This window comes from Tursiops truncatus, chromosome 10 (genome assembly GCF_011762595.2).
Source record: "Tursiops truncatus isolate mTurTru1 chromosome 10, mTurTru1.mat.Y, whole genome shotgun sequence".
NCBI classification, from domain to species: Eukaryota; Metazoa; Chordata; class Mammalia; order Artiodactyla; family Delphinidae; genus Tursiops; species Tursiops truncatus.
The window spans coordinates 29,374,418-29,392,424 of NC_047043.1; positions in this window are offsets into that span (position 1 = coordinate 29,374,418).

Genomic DNA, 18,007 nt, shown 5'->3' on the forward strand with positions numbered 1-18,007 from the left:
TCTTGTGGCAGAGCCTGTTATCCATCCTCCTTGTGCCCCCATCATTTCTGGGTGGTCACTGCTCTATCAGAGGTCTCATTTCCCAGCCCCCCTTGCATTCAAGCAGGGCCACGTGGGGTCTTCCAGGGCCCACTAACTGCCCTGGGCATGGGAAAATTTTATTCCTTCAAATATTCCCTTGCTTCTTCATACAGAATCTATTCCTAATAATACTTCAATCATCAGGATAATAATAGCACCCTAACAGTAATAATTTGCAGTTTAGAATGTTTGTCCATACCTATTATCTCATTTGATACCAAGAAGAACCCTATGATGTGACTATGGTACCCATCTTGTCCCCATTTTAGAGATGAGTAAACTGAGATTCATGTGTTAATAGAATCTGGTAAGTGGTGGAGCCATAGTGGAGGTAACACACAGCTGAACAGATGCTCTGTAAGTGAAAGGTGGTGGATCCGTCCCTATTAAATTGCTTTGCTTTGTTCCTTGCCACTGCTACTCTCATGCTACCCAGATTTATGACCTTCAGGTGATTCTCACGGATCCAACTCTCCTATTTTTACACTAAAACAAGCAAAAGGCCAAGGAGTCATCCCTGGTGCCCGTGGTTTAACTTCGAATCTCAAATCAAAATGGCAATGAGAAATGTAGAGAACAGGTCCAGTGGAAGTCAAAATGTCATGGTCTTCGGCAAAATCTCTGCACACAGGAGTCTTTGCCCAGGTTAGTTGTTCAGCTCTAGAAAACAGAGCCACGAAACACTGTCTCTTAGCAATTTTCCAGGAATATTCGTTGTCTCCAGCACAACATCACACTCATTCATTCAGTCAGTAAATATGTTTAGAGCAGGGTTTCCCAACCTCTTTCTCATTATGACTCCCCTTAAGGAGCCTTTTTAGAAAAATTTCGCCCAATCTCCTCATGAGACTTTAATACCACCGATGTACTGTATACCTCTTTATGTACTGTGGCCATTTCTAAGACATTTTCATTGCCCTCCCCCAAGAATCACTGTCACCCCTTGGGGGCATTATCACCTCTGTGGAGAATGCATGGTTTAGAGGACGTACCATGTGTGAAGGATATGAAAGTAGAAAACAGACCTGATCCTTGCCTTCCAAAGCTTCCAGTCCAATACGAAGAAGGCTTTGTCTCCCATCATCAACAGTCCTAGTAAAGAAGAGAAACTAGAGATCCTGGGTTAATTTTAGAGACTTCTCTCTAAACCACCAAAGGTGATGTTAAGACCTTTCTCAATCCAAGACTTTAGTAGCATTAGATAGGGTTTCAGTTCTGGGCCATCACCCGTTGGGGCTCTACATACAAAAAAAATTGGCAAAGACCTGTGTTCTGTGTGGAAATACGGCTGGGAGGCACTCACCACACATTTATGGCACGGAGAATAATTTTTGCTAAAAAAAAAATTGTTTAGAGTGAAACACAAGACAGAATGGAACAAATTCCTCCAAAAATTATTTTAAAAAATGGTTTTTTTGTTCAATCACTTCTATTGAAAAACCATTCAGCAGGATTTAAATACTCAAGATAATGTTTCACTTTCTCTAACAAGGGAAAGAATTTGAAGCTGAAAACCCAACAGCTCCTTCATTACTTGAATGGAAATCCCCTTGAATTCCATCATCTGCTCAATCACAGGCTTGTAGGTGGAGTCACAAAAAGGTAACCCGTGGTCAGCAAGAAAGGGACTGAATGTGAAAGTCGTTTCCATTTCGCTTTAGCACCTTTGAACATGTTACTGTAACGCTTCTGGTGGAAGTGGGGAGGAAAATCTCATGTGCCATTCATTCAGCAAATATTTATTAAGTGCTGCTATGTGACAGGCCCCATGTCAGGTGTGTTTTAAAAAAAGAAGTCTATTAGGGAAAGAAGTACTCCTCTGACATCTATAGCATGCCTGGCCTTGTCCTTGATGTGTTAGGGATTCAACTTGCATTATTAGAAACTTTTTCCACGGGGGTCAGGAGACCTGAGTGGCAGATCCACCTCTGGGTCTAGCTGTGTGGACCCCTATCAGTTGCCTAACATCTCTGGGACTCGATTTCTCCATCCATAATAATTAGGGAGGTTACACTAGTGGTTCTCAACTATGGCTTTCACCTGGGGAGCGTCAAAGATATACCTATGCTTGAATGCTATTGGGACCAATGGTCTCAGAATCTCTGGAGGTGGGACTTGGGAGCAGGTATTTTTTAAAAGCTCCTCCCACTGATTCTTCCAGCTCTTTGATCTTCTTTGCTAAAGACTAAAGACAAAATGCTAGAGGGGACTCACCTTAAAACAAGATGGCAGCTCTGGCTTTCTGACCATGGGCGATTCTCAACAAAAAGAAGAGAGCAAGGCTTGCCTCCCTTCCTTCCACTTCCTGTTTTAGCATATTTATGCTTTCCTTCCTCCTTTCCCCCATTACCATCTGTTTCCTGACTCCATTTCTCTCCTGGCCCACTTGCTATGGCCTACTGCCCGCTGTACTTTCCTTCTGCTTTTGGTAAAGCATACAGTAGCATTCATTTGAAGCTAAAAAGAGTTCCTGCTCTCAGGAAGGATGACCCGTAACAGGAAGATGAAAGGCCCTCTAACCCTGAGAATGCAATTACAGTCCTCAAGCAAATAGGACAGGACACTTCTAAGAGTCTGGAGCAAGGCTAAAATCAAGCCCTGTGGAATAGTACATTCCCTAGTTATGCGGAAGAGTTGTATGCCTTCCACCTCCAGTGGAAAATTAGACACAATTTCTCCAGGATTTCAGCCAAAAAGCTAAGAAATTTGGAGTGGATTGGGAAGTCTTCTGGTCAAACATTTCTGCCCCATGCTCAGGCTCCCAAGCCCATCAGGGAGACTTTTTACTTGATGTGTTTCAATTTGTGGATGTCCCCCTTTAAAAAATGGAAGTTCCATTAAATTAAAACATGTTTTTAAAGATGTCTATAAACTGAAAGGGCCTCTGTAAAGTGCAGTTGTTTTATCTGCTTGAAGACACAGATGCTGAGTCTAACTTACAACCGCAATGTCTAACTTACAACCGCAATGACTTGAACACAGAAGGTATTCAACTAATGTTCCATTCTTCTTATGAAAAAAGTAAAATTTACACTGTTAAAGTCAACCTGGGCCCCTTTTGCTCAAGGCCTTTCTTTCTTTTTCTTTTTTTTGCGGTACGCGGGCCTCTCACTGTTGTGGCCTCTCCCGTTGCGGAGCACAGTCTCCGGACGCGCAGGCTCAGCGGCCATGGCTCACGGGCCCAGCCGCTCCATGGCATGTGGGATCTTCCCGGACCGGGGCATGAACCCGTGTCCCCTGCATCAGGACGCGGACTCTCAACCACTGCGCCACCAGGGAAGCCCCTCAAGCCTTTCTTTTGGCCCCCAAACCAAAACCCCTTGCAGGGATGAGAAGAGCTCCCAATTCAAATTTTATCACTTAGCAGAGGGTTTGGTACCAGAATGAATGAATGAACGAACAGCCACCTCAGTGGAAAGCTTCTGTGATTTTTCTCTCCTATAAATCCTTGTCCCTTGCTTATTCCCCAAACGACACTGTTTGCATCACAAGGAGATCTGGACTACTTCAAGATAAAATGACAACGCCTATATGCCGACCACACCATCTGTACTGTGACCAAAAGTCACCCTCACTGCTCTTTCCACATACCCCATGAAGTCATTGCCCACAGTGGTGGTGTGGTACCTATGACACTCGGAAAGAACTTTCAACCCTGGGTGTTCCAACTGGCCCCATGAAATCGCCCTGAAGTTTCAGTTGAGGGGTTAGTTATTCATTCATATCACATTTAATAATCTATTTTTAAATTTGCATTTTGAAATACTTGTATAGTCACAGGAGGTTACAAAAATGTACAGAGAGGTCCCAGGTACCCTTCACCAAATTTCTCCAATTCACCAAACTAATATGCAATGTGGCAGAATCACTTTTATCAGGTCTTTTCATGTGAGGGAATGGGACATAGAGTGACTGACCTTCCTGGTTTGCCCAGAATGGAGGGGGTTCCCAGAACATGGGATTTTTAGATTTCAAACCAGGACAGTCCTAAGCAAACAGGGACAAGTTAGTCACCCTAAAAATATCCATACAAAACTGCCAAGCAAGCAATATTTGGGGGGGATCTATCCCCACTGCTCTTTTTGTGCCTTTTCTAGAACTGGTTTCCATCACCCCCTCTGTGTTCTGTGGCTATTCCATTTCTGCTGCTTGCAGGCTCTCACCTCCGGCTAACTGGATCTGTCTCTCCTCCCAGACCTCTGGTTTGGAATTATCCCCTCGTATTGTCCTGAGTCCCCCGTTAGCTATCAAGATTTCTACTTTCTCAACTCACACTGCTGGTCTCAACAAGATATTGGGAGAAAAGCCTTTTATTCCAGTGCAGTGAAAAGAACCCTGGACTCAATCAGGAGGCAAGGGTTCTCATCCCTCTCCTGCTATTGGCTGAGTGACTTTGCGTAAATGATCTTCCAACTCTGGACTCCTTACTCTGAAAATAAGGGAACTGGTCAAAAACAGGCTTTTTCACCTACTGACGCTATTGACATCTGGGGCTAATTCTTCTTTGTTGTTGAGGTGTGTCCTGTGCATAGGATGGTTAGAAACATCCTTGGCCTCTGCTCTCTAGATGCCAGGAGCTGTGACAGCCAAACATGTTTTCAGACACACCAAACGTCCTCTGGAGGCTAAAATCATCCCTGGTTGAGGATTGGTCTGAAATATTTTTCAAGACATGTTCAGTTCTGGAAGCGCTTGTTATCATTAATCTGCAGTAAATTATAAGTGATTAATAGTTTCCCCTCCACCTCCCTAGAATATTTGCATTTTCAAAGCATAACCTGTTTGGAAAAAAGTCTAGAAGCAGCTTCACCGAAACATGAAACTCAGCTCTCTCTAGGCTGTGTTCATAGAGGTTTAACGGTTTTTCTTTTCCTCTTCGTTTCCTCCTCCCCCTACACCTGTTCTTCCTCTTCCTTTTTTCTTCCGTTTAATATCTACATGCTCATGTATTACCTGAGTTATTTTTTATTTTTTATTTTTTTGCGGTACGCGGGCCTCTCACCGCTGCGGCCTCTCCCGTTGCGGAGCACAGGCTCCGGACATGCAGGCTCAGCGGCCATGGCTCACGGGCCCAGCCGCTCCACGGCATGTGGGATCTTCCCCGACCGGGGCACGAACCCGTGTCCCCTGCATCGGCAGGCGGACTCTCAACCACTGCGGCACCAGGGAAACCCCCTGAGTTATTTTTTTATGCATTTTTTGACAAAGTAATTTTTTGTTTTCACTGAGGTATAATTGACATATAACATTATATTCGTTTCAGGTATACAACATAATGATTCAATATTTGTATATGCTGTAAAGTGATCCTCACACTATGTCTCGTTAACATCCATCACCATACATAGTAACGAAAAATTTTCTCTGGTGATAAGAGATTTTAAGATCTACTCTCTAAGCAACTTTCAAATATGCAATACAATATTATTAACTATAGTCACCATCTCAGCTTCTTCATCTTTAAAGCAAGAATGCTAATACCTGAGTTATTTTTTAAATTGGATGTTTTCAGATCTAAATGAAGTCAGTAGGTTTTCAAGCCAGCACTATGAGTGAAACAGGAGGGATTACAGGAAAAACAGGGACTCACTAAGTCACATCATTCTGAGCTCTCAGACCTTTTCATATAGTTGTACTTACGTTTAAATTTTTATGATGTAATTATCCAAATCAGATTATTTTGGCAAACAAACAAGAGTTTTCAAAATATTCTTCACACCAAAGGCATCCCTCCAGCTCAGGGTACCTCAGCTGGAATGAATAAAACCTCATCAACTCTCCCCTCCTAGAAGCACAGTGCACCCAAAACCCTTCGCCACTGACACTGGGCCTGTCTGGCTGAGGGCGGGTCCTAGAAAACAGACTTCTTGGAAAAATCTAAAACACCTCCAAAGCTCATGGATTATCCACTTCATACAAATGTGCTAAATATTTGATTTAATCATATGAACTTATTGATAACTGACTGTTTCTGACCTGCAAAAACTGCAATTTCATATGGGTTTCCTCTAATAATATTCAGTAACTGTCAAATACATGAAGAATCCCATCCATCAGCACTGGTCCTCCAGCCAGGTGCCTTGACATCAGAAGTGAGTAGGAAGGGAGAGAGAGGGGGTGGAGGAAAACCTACAGGGAGAAGAGAGACGAAGCCAGACCTCTTATGAGTGATGGGGGACCCCTGGGGATGATGGTGACCCCCACAACTGACCTGATCCACGATGTCACCAAGAGGTACAGGTTGAGAATTGGGGCTCTGCCCTGTGCAGTGTGTAAGCTCCCTGAGGGCAGAAACCATCTGCTATTACATGCATCTGTTTGTCTCACTCTGTGCCTCTCACAGAGCGTTACACACAGCAAGGGCCCAGTAATCACTGCTGTATGGTTATGTGCATAGGAAAATCTAAATCACATTGTGCTATGAAATGATTCACCCTGGCCTTCATTCATTTACGGGTTCCTTCGTCTACTGTATTTGCAAAGAAAAATGCTGGATAATGTAGTCCGTTCCAAAATCTTGCCCCAGTTCTCAAGATATTTGTAGCCTATGCAAATTAGGCCTAAAGAAGTGGTTTCAACGCTAGAATCCAAGTTCAGGGTGTTTCCATGTATATGGCTTTATCACTGAAACAAGTGAGCCAGGGGAACTCCCTTGAAGTTACATTCATGACCCCAGTCTCTGACAAAAGACAGTACTCAGTTAAAGCAAAGGAAAAAGTCAACTTGGAAGAAAAAAAAAAATTTATTTCATTAATGGTTAAATCTTCACATGCTCAACAACCCATTTTTGGATTCTCAAAACCCATGGGTTTGCACCTATTGTCCAAAATACACATGAGTAGAAAATTCTCCCAAAATATTCCAATATGCCAAAGTCAGATTGAAGAAATGATGAGGGAGCTCATTCTAAACCTTTTGGATTATTTTGGGGGTGCCTTTTCCTTTGTATGGCATTTATGGTTTATGAACAGAATTGAGTAGGATCGGGCCTGCCTAGTGGTAGAAAGCCAATTAGATTTACTCCAAGTGATTAGAGCTACTAGCTCTGACTTGAGGTCAATAGAATAAACAAATCATTACTCAAGGAATGAATGTTCTTCCAGTTTTTTATAAGAATTTCAACAAAATCCTCAAAATCTGACAAACTCATATGTTTGGATCATTTTCCTGTTTTTCCCTGACATTTGCACAACTAACAGCTTCTTCCAACATGGCTTTGACTGGTGTTAAGTGCCTGCCAGCATTTGGACGGGACCATTCATAAGAGGCCCTGTCTGTCCCATATGGGCAGCGTGAAGCTGATCCCGGGAACCCACTGACTGTCTTGGTTACCATAATGGAAAGACTGCCAACTTCAGCTTAGTTCCATTATTTCTTCCCAGGAGCACCTGGCCAACCATATCTTGTTTTTCTAACCTCTTATTTAGGCATTCAGGATGTCCGGTGGAAAAGAAAACTACCGGAGGAGAGAAGAAATTTCAGCGCAGGGCAAAGGTCAACAGGAGTTGGCAGACCTGTGTTCACAGCCCACCTTTCTGCCTCCTGTGGTACCCAAAGCCAGTCACGCTCCTAGGTATCTCATCTACACATCACAGAGGTGAAATTAGATAAGCCTGAAATCGCTTCAAGTTCTAATTCTCTGTTATTCTATGGCCTCTTAGGAAAAAACTATGCCTCTTTTCTGCTCTCCCTCCTTCCCTTTCTCCCCTTCCTTCCTCAATCAATCTTTCCCTCTCCCTCCCTCCCTCCTTCTCCACCTCCCTGCTCCCTCCTTCCTTCCTCCCTTCTTCCTGCCTTCTCTCTCTCTCTCTCTCTCTCTCTCTCTCTCTCTCTCTCTCTTTCTTTCCATAGGGCTTGCTGAAGGCTGGCAAATGCTTCCCAGCATCCAAATAGAAGTCATTACCAGAAGCACCGCAGCTAAACAGAGGGAAATGTTTAGGTAAGCATTATAATGGGCATGGAAATAAAGAGACCACAATTCAAAGCATAAGTCATCGTAGATGAGAATGCACATGTCTGGGGCTAGGTTTATGAGAAATGAACGGGATGAGGTTCGGCTGGCGAATCCCTGGGCTTGTGTTTTCTTAATGCCAGGAGTGATTTATTTTCTGGTAAACAGTTTTGCTCAAGTAGGGCATCCAGTTACTACAAACCTTGTTTGGTATAAAAACTAACTGCATAGAAAAATATTGCCTTAGCAAGGTTTAACTGGTTGTTAATCCAAACATGTGGCAGAGACTGAATTCCAGGGCTCAAAATATCCTCCCGATTCTCAGCAGCATCAGAACGTCCAGAGGAGATCATAATCATCACTCTTAATGAGGCGTGACTCAGAGGTAGCGTATGGAAAGAGGACATTTCCAGAAAAACCATGGTATGGAAACCAAGCCCGCCGGGGGAGGTAAGCTGTCCCTTAGGTAGAAGTTCTACTCAGCTCTTTTGAAGTACGAGGCTGGGCTGCCTCGGGAAGATGAAAAAAAAAAAAGTTTTTCAAATCCTCCTTTCCACACAAATCTCTTCACATACAGCTCTGTTCCCTGGGATGTTTCATCACCTTAAGAAATATATTTAAAACAGACACAAGGAAAAGTATCCCTTTATAAGGAAAGCAAAGCTCTGGGCCTTTATTTTTTTAACAAAAAAATTGAATTGCCTCCTTCAAATTCTCTGCATTTGCCTCTCAGCATCCATGAGACCTCATTGTCGTACTTTAAATATTTTTTTATGTTGAAAAAAAAGCTTGAAAGAACTCAAGAAAGAAAAATGAAAGAGGGAGAGAGAAATCTGGTCCTCAAGAACATTTAGCTTCTATGTCAAAAAATGTTTTAGAAAGAGAAAGAGAGGAGATAAGTTTAACGTTCAGATCTTCCAGCTCCCACATCTCTTTTCCGCGGGGGTTCCTGCTGCGCTAATAGTTTTCAGTTGCCTCTCCAAGGTGTCCGGTGACCGTGTATTCTGAGCACTGCAAATACACCCTCAGCCTGCATGTCCTGGAGGGTTTGTTTAAAATACTTTTCCTATTTCAAGGTGGCAGTTGGCAGTCAGAACGATCCTAAATGCCCCTGGAGCCGTTCGAGTCTACAGGATCGTGAAGTGTCAGCTTACCCAGCACACAGACCAGCAGCTTCGCCACGAGGCAGCAGGCTTCTGGCTCCACGCACTGGGTTCCCTGCCACGTGCAATACACTCAGTGCAGCAGAGTCAGGGCGCCCCAGGGGGACTTGGCCCACGGAAACGGTCGGCTCAGCCATCCCAGGCAGATATCTAAACCAATCCACCGCGTTGATTCACGCAGATCACATTCATTTAAGAATTCCAGAGATGGGGATTTCATAATCTTCCTTGGTTGTTCGTTCCAATGTCTCACAACCCTTCAACCAGGACCTGCTCCTTCATCTCCAACCTAATCTCCCCTGATGCAATTCCAGCTCCTCCAGTTTTTGTTTTTTTTTTTCTGTCTTCACTAGAAATGAAAAACAGCTGGACACCATCTTCCACATAAAAACCCTGCATAAGCTGGGAGACCATTATTAAATCAACCAGGTCCTTGTCTTCTCTAGGTTACACGATGGATGCCAACGCCTTCAGAGCTCCCTCATCGTGCCGGTTCCTCTCATTATTTTCCTGACTCTCTGTGTCACTCAAATCTAGAAATTTTACGAGGATTTGACTCATACTGACTAAATGTGTGCATGTGTACATGCATGTATAGGAGGGAGGTTGAGCTCACAGTTCCAACAAGTTAATTTTGTAAACTCTTTTATTGTGAAAACTAGCAGAAAGAATTTATATAACATACATGCATGGTTTAAAAAACAAAATACAGTGAGAACTCACATACCCAGCACAAGTTCTTTTTTCTATTAACACTGACCTTGTGTTTGATTTGCTTTATGTGAGAGGAGATGGAGAGTCATTTCATCATTGTTTGTAGTTTAAATTACATTTACATTGAAATCACACTATGTTTTAAACCAACGATGCTATTTAAACTCCTTCACACATGTTTGTTATAGCCTCCTTCCAATCTGACAATATCTAGCTAAGGCATCAGAAATTTTATAAGGTGGCCCATTCTAAAAAAAGCTGAACCCAAATCAAAAAAACCTTTAAATGGGGAATGTTTTCACTGAGCCAAGTTTACTAACAGTCTAGTTCTCTATTATTGAAATATTCATGTCTGAGTTAAATACAATGTTTTCATCAGGAAATGTCAGGAAACAGGCCATTTAATCATGTTTCTAGCAGATGATATTTGATGGTATTGTTTCCATCATCCAAACAAACTGCCAAGTATCAGATGTGCCCAGCATTCAAGTGAGTCAGAGATTCAAGGCCCTGTGGATGTAGCATCGTGACTTTTCTACTTGCTATTGGTCAAAAAGATGCTGCTTCAGGCAAACATTTGACATGAGGCAAAGTGAGCAAACCACTATCGTTTTGTATATTTTAGGGGAAAATACACAGATCTGATCCGTGTTAATCAGCTCTTCCTTTATGGTCATCCTGAATCTCTGCTTGAGTCAGAAGCCCAAAGGCTTCCTGGACATTAAACCACAACCCTCAGTTCAGCTGACGTGAAGGAGGGTGCATGTGCTTATTCTCCAGAGGCAGCTGTGATTCCCTCTCTCACCCATAGGTGGCCCATCCTTTCTTTTTTTTCTTTTTCTTTTTCTTTTTTTAAATTGAAGTCTAGTTTTGATTTAAAATGTTGTGTTAATGACTGCTGTACAGCAAAGTGATTCAGTTATACATACACATACATTTTTTTTATATTCTTTTCCATTATGGTTTATCACAGGATATTGAAGATAGTTCTCTGTGCTATACAGTAGGACCTTGTTGTTTATCCATCCTATATATAATAGTTTGCATCTGCTAACCCCAAACTCCCAATCCATCCCTCCCCCAACTCCGTCCCGCTTGGTAACCACCAGTCTATTTATATCCGTGATTCTGTTTCTGTTTCATAGATAGGTTCATTTGTGTCATACTTTAGATTCCACATATAAATGATATCATATAGTGTTTGTCTTTCTCTGTCTGACTTACTTAACTCAGTATGATAATCTCTAGGTCCATCCATGTAGCTGCAAAAGGCATTATTTCATTCTTTCTTATGGCTGAGTAGTATTCCATTGTATATATGTACCACATCTTTATCCATTCATCTGTCGATGGACATTTTGGTTGTTTCCATGTCTTCACTATTGTGAAGAGTGCTGCTCTGAACATAGGGGTGCATGTATCTTTTTGAATTATAGTTCTGTCCACATGGAAAAGGGAATCCTCCTACACTGTTGGCGGGAAAGTAAGTTAGTGCAGCCACTGTGGAAAACTGTATGGAGGTTCCTCAGAAAACTAAAAATAGGATTACCATATGATCCAGCAATTCCACTCCTGGACATATATCCGTCTCTTCTTAATCTCAGAAGAAGCCTCAGTTTTCCATCTCGGCTCTGCTTTTCCCAGAGCTCTCCATTGCTAACTTTTCCTGTCCTAGAAAAGGATCAGAAGTCAAAGCTCTGTTCTCACCACCTTCATATCGATTTTTCCTCAAGCAGCCTAAGGCATTTCTTGCTTTTTGTTATTTTTGTTGTAGTTGGGTTTGGTTTTTTTATTTACCTCTCCTGCCAGCTGCTTCGCTACCATGGCTGGGACTCTATCTCACTTGTTTTATGTTTACAGGTTTTCCTTTCATGACTAGATCAAGGTTTGTGACTTGGCAACACGCTTATTTTCGTTTCTTTCAAGAATCCAGATCTTTTTTGAACACAGACCACAGTTGGCTTCATCACATGGTCCCAAAAAGCTATGCAGAGGCTGGCTTCCTGCATCCAGTCCCTTTATCCAATACCAACCCTTTCCCTTGGCTTCAGGTAAAATATTTTTAAACCATTGCCACGCTTCCTGAGAATTTATAAAGACTGTTCGCTTCCATTTATCTTTTCCTAACTAATACCCATGTTTTATTCTGATTCCCTTTGCTGAAACTGAGAAACATGCAGGATACTTGATTTCACTTTGGTAGCAGCTTCACTGTGGACACTTCTTGCAAGGATTTTTCTCCACCTGTCAGAACCAAGGCGAGACTATTTCCCATCCTTACGGCTGCTCCAGGTTCCAGAACAAGGCTAGACCCACCTGACAGGCTCTGTGTGAGATCCAAGGTCGGGATGAGCCAGCCTACCTGTCTTGAAAGAAAGAACCTTCACCATTAGGACCACCCACCTGATACCATCCTGCAGCTTTGGCCTGGCCTTTTAAGAGGGAAAGGGGGAAAAAGGGAAAAAATAACATAGCAAAATTGATCTCAGCACTACCCGTGGCGTCATTAATGTGGTTTCTGCTCATAAAATTCATGGCAGCGGCTAATTGCTACCATGTTCTTCCTCATATACTCTCATATTAAATTTGAAAGAAAGAAATAAAAGCCCTTTCAAAGCCATATTAATCCATGCACGGCAGTGGAATGCGTGATCTAAAGCGAGCCTCTCGCATCGCCACAGCTATGTGGGCTGGCTGGCAAACATGGGTTTCATGTCACTCACAATACAATGAACAATGCCTTCGCCAGCCGCTGGCTCTGCCTGGGCCCAGCTCCCCTGAACCACAACAGCCCAAGCCAGCAAGGAGTGCCGTGTGAGCTCCCACACGTGAGCAACAACACATGTGCCTGAGTGTGCATATCGGTCTCGACGGAATTCAGGCTAAACTTGGCGTGTATCTTTCTGCCTCCGCCCCCCACGCACATTTGCTTGAAAGTTCTCAGCAGAAGGGTGGTGGCCAGTGGCCAAGATCTGGTTGCCACTTTACCCTCATGAACTTTCACTGCATTTGCCCTGCAATGTGCTAAGAAGACCAGCCTTGCCTCAAGGCACCTCTTGCAAGAATTTAAGGAACTATAAACTCGACAAGCCTCTCATACTTTCTTGAAATTCCCACTCGTAGAAGGCTCCTGTTGGAATGAATTATTCCAAGCTCTCCTGGGAACCGGGCTGCCCCTCGGCCGGTCTACACAGGTATGGTGCTATCAGTTTTGATGGGTCATGGCATCCCTTCTGATTGGGTGTGGCATCTATCCAATTGGTCCTGGCGTCCCTTCTTACTGTTTGAATCAGTGCTGCACTGATTTGTACATATTGTAAGTGTATTAAATGCAATAAATCCAGCCAAGAAACCAATATGTTCAAACAATATATCAGAATAGCTAGGTGACAACTAACCAAAGACATGGCTGAGTCTTCAATGAGCAGTTCATCTGACAGTTTCCTGCTGCTGTATGAAAATATGACCCTCTCCCAGGTATATCAGAGATGTCATTGTAGAATTGCTACAGATGAATTTCTTGTCCCAATCCTGCCTGAACAGGAAAGCTTAAAGAGGACTAATGTGGGTCTCCATGGTCAAGAAAGACAGAGCCCATAGTATCTTATGGATGATTCTTTTATCCCTCCCTCCTGTCCCAGCCTCATGACCTGCAAGACTTGATCTCTTTTCATTACCATCCCAGACCCATTCTGGCCCCAATTCAGCCCTAACCAAGCCAGGCAGCAAATCAGAAGAAACCCCATCCCAACCAATGGGCATGTTTGGTACTAGTTTAGAATTAGTCTTGGGAGCTGATGGGAACGAGGTGAGCATTCTGTGTCCACCAAACCTCTAGCCTTAGCCTCATCCTCGCAGTCATTGTTCCCCCCTTATCCCGTTATTTCCATGGGGACGGGTGCCCTGCTCTGGAGCACGGCCCACTGACATGAGTCTCCACCCGAACATAATATTTGTGGCTGCCTCTTACGTCTACAAGTAGCTCAAAGACTCCTACTCCTCCCTAGGTGGCTTCCCCAACACTCTCATCTCTCTGCCATTTCCAAGAGGAAGAGTTCTGAAATCACAAAGTCTTAGGACAGTTGGATCTCTGCTCTGGGCAGTGAGCTTTGGACAGGAGGAGATGATGTGGGCTTGAAATTGGCCAATATTCTCTTTCTCTTGGGTTCATCATTTTGGGTGCACCCTCACTAAGAGAGAGGTGAGAGTAGAAACCAGTGGGAAGAGGACAAAGCGCCATGACTTCAGGTCTTGGATTACAGGAGAAAAATGTCTTTACAGTTCACATATGACCCATCCCAGTGCCTCAGGCATGACACCAGATAAGGACATGGGGTCAAAGTCTAGGTTAGAAATAAAGTACGTTTCCTCTGTCGCTCTCCCTCAGGAGTCTGTGGCAATGGTAAGCAGCTGATCTGGTACTAGAGGTTCATTATCTTAGAGACATTTCAATGAACACATGGTTCTAGCCAGGCATCTTTCCCTGGGTTCAGGGCATGTTTACCATACTCTTCCCCATTGCCTGGGGTCCTGCTTCTCACAAACAGAAGTTCCTGGATGCACAAGAAACCTTACCCTCCAGACAAAAAATATCACCCCTCCTTAAACATTCTTGCTGCTAAGCCCCACTCACCACACTGGCATCCTAAGATGTACTCATCAACACACATGCAACCCAAGTTCAGGGACTGATTCTGTGACACACACTCAGCCAACCTCCTTCAGGACCTTGAGTTGGTTTCAAACATTCTGACAACTCCCCTCATCTGTTGCCCTATCTCGGACGTTTCAGATCACCCTGCAGCTATAATAATAGAAGTACTCGGTGCATGTCCAAAAGTGGAGCTGTTGTCTCTGAACACCGCTATGTATCTGTGTTGTGTCAGAGGAAAGTAGCAAAACATGAGAAAATTACTATGCAAGTTAAATTTTCATTGGATGGGGGTCCAAGTAACAGTGTTTATGAAAGTCTTTTGAGAGACTTGATATCTTCCCTGAAGGTTTTAGCTTGTCTGCTGTTCAAAAAGAAGGATTCTCGTAAATAATATAACCCAAGTGACCCCAGGTCTACAAGCTTTGGGTGTTATCTTCTGTCTAATAGTCAGATAAAATAATTCAAGTCTTTACCTTCCATAACTATGGGGAATCCAGTGCCTCTCCAGTATTTCTCAGGATTTCGACGGTATTTACAATCTTTTGGAGCTTGCCTCTACCTGCCAGCCCTAAACCCTTGTTCCTGGTTTCCCCCCAGTCATCTCTGATTTCAGCCCATGCTCCTCTCACCCGTAACACTGCCCCCAAGGGCAGATCAGCCTCCTTTTATTCCCCAAGGCAAACCCAACAATCTTGTGTGGAACAGACTTTGAAGGATTACAACAGAGGACAGGAAACAACTTAAAATTGGATATCTGATATGAATGTTAATAAAGTTGGCTGTCTTAGCCCTTCATGAGGGCTTGGATGTCCACTATCCAAGATGGTGACTCCAGATCCGTCACAAATCAGGGCTCCTTTCTCATCATCTTTCTTGCCCAAGCCTCTGCCTGCTATTACCTCCCTTCCCCCAATGGTGAGCCCTTGGGCTAACCCAAAGGACACCGAAATTTTCACAAAAATCATGCAAAACCATTTTAGGTCTCTTTTTGACTCAAAGACATCCATATAAATAGAACAGGATGTATAATCAAAGGCTCATTAAAGTGTCTTCTTAAAAAAAGAGCAGCTCCCCACTTAGTATAAGGTCTGCCTTCCTTCTAGGAGGTGGCAACACTATAACTTTGAAAGGCAGCACCTTTCTTTCTTTGGTTCCACCGTGATAAATTAATCCAAGGATTTGTGCCAATCATGGTGGAGGGATTTTAGGGTGCTTAAGGTTTTCTTAAGCATTTCCAGGTGGAGTTTAAAGGTATCCTTGTATCTGGAAGAGAGAGAGGAGACCTTACCTGCAAACCAAGATAGCCTTTGATTTGATGCATAAACGAAGAGAAGTTCAGATGATCTCATGGACCATATTCTCCCAGGCATCCCCATGTCTTAATGAGATGGGTCTACAACCTAGTGGGATGGATCTTAAAACTAGAATTCCAAAGAAGAGGACATTTTTGGAAAAAGGGGGCGGAGTAATACAAGTCAAGGAGCTAGACAGCTATGTTAAAATTCACAGATCTGCTATGGAGAGGTTTCCGGAAAACAAGTGAGCGAGGGGATCAGGACAGGAGGGAGGATGTGTTGTGGTCAGAGAAGACTGTGTTCTACTGGAGGGCACGGACGGTGCCACCCAGATGCAGATAATGGGAGGTGCCAAGAGCAGAGTGCCAAGAGAAAATGTTGGGAAGATCTTAAAAAGGAGTGGGGAAGCAGTTATCGCTGTGATGGAAAACCATCTTTTGATCTCAAGTGAAAGGAAAGAGGGAAATGCCTCAAGTAGATTGAATGGTTAATTTGGGGGATTTATTTAATTTTAGCCCCTGGTACTGATTCCTATATCCCTTTTAAATAGTAGAGGACCTGATGTAACTTTAAAGAAAATTAAAAGTTGGCCTAGCTTGAAGTCATTTTTAAGAAATTTAGTATCCATTTAAAGACAAAGAATGACAGAGGAGAGAGTATAAAGTCTGTTGCAAATGTGTGCATTCTGACTAAGACTAATATAGATCTCAAGAAATCCCCTGTCTTAACTCAATACAACACAGCCTTCTTGTGGTTTCTGCTCCTTCCCCAAATGATATTAGAACCACCCACGTCAGAGGATGGAAGCAAGAGGTGCAAGAAGCAGGATATTAGCAGAAGGCATGGGATCAGCTTGGGGATATTTGGGCATCCTTGTGAGCATTTGGTGGCTTGTTAAGCTCCAGGAATTGGCTGTGCTTTAGCCTCCTGCCTTTCTGTACTGAGCGCCAGATCAGCTGGCTTGCTTTCCTTATCTAGGGTCACCCTCTTGGTGTCTCAGATCCTTTGTGTCACTCTCTTAGTCAAATGAAGGATCTGTATGGTTTAGAATTCATCTGCAAATAGGAAAAGAACCTAAGTAGCAAGCCAATTCCATGAGCAGCTCTAACGCCTCACACAGGATGGTCACATGGAAAGTCCCAAGTATCCCTTTATTCAATAGCAGTCAAGTGATGTCTCCACCTGATTTAAAAAAAAAAAAAAAGGTAATGCAATTGAAATAAATCAGTATTCTTACACAACTCAGAATTGTATTTTAGAAGTAGAGACAAAAGATAAATGGTAAATCAAACATGAATATCATGTGAATATACATAAAGAAGAAGAGTATCAAGGAGGTCATAGTCCTGACAGAGTGACCAGCTGTTCTGGTTTGTGTAGGACTGAAGGGATTCCCAGGACATGGAGTGTTCAGTGCTAAAACTGGGAGAGTTCTAAATAAACCAGAATGGTTGGTCACCCTGGTCTACGATGAGTGAGGTTAGTGACAATGCAAGAGTCAGAAGAGATTTTTTTGTGTGGCCAGCACAGACTAACTGAACAGTCAGAGAGAAGCCTAGGAGCTGATGTCCACGCTGTATATTTGAAGGATGATATACTGAAAGTAGAGTGCTCAGACCCCTGCTTTGCTTTTCTTCTGTCTGGAAAGAAGAATGATCTTCAGGCCAAGAAGAATAAAAGCAAAACTGGTTAAGGGTCTACCAAAGCTCAAGATGGATGTAGAGTTAATAAGAATTGACCCAGCTGTTTGAAATGAAATCAAGAGTGCTAACCCAGGAACTTTGAACCGGAAAGAAACAGCAATAGAAACTACCAAATCCTGTGGACAGTATTTAGAGTTCTCAAACTTGAGTGTGCTTGATGTCCTCCTGGAAAGCTTGTTAAGGACGCAGCTTCCAGGGCTCCACCTTCAGATAATCTTATTCGATGGGTCTCAAAGTTGGGGGTCTGCAGTCTCAATAAACACACCAAGTCATTCCCCTAAAGGTGGACCTTTAATGTCCACTCTTTGAGAAACACTATTTTAAAGAACACTGGTGAGCAACCAATTGGTGAGCAAACAGTTGGTCAACACCAACAACTGGTGGACAAACAAACAAAAAAGAAAAGATTAGAGATTTAAAAAAAAAGAAAAAATACATATATGGAT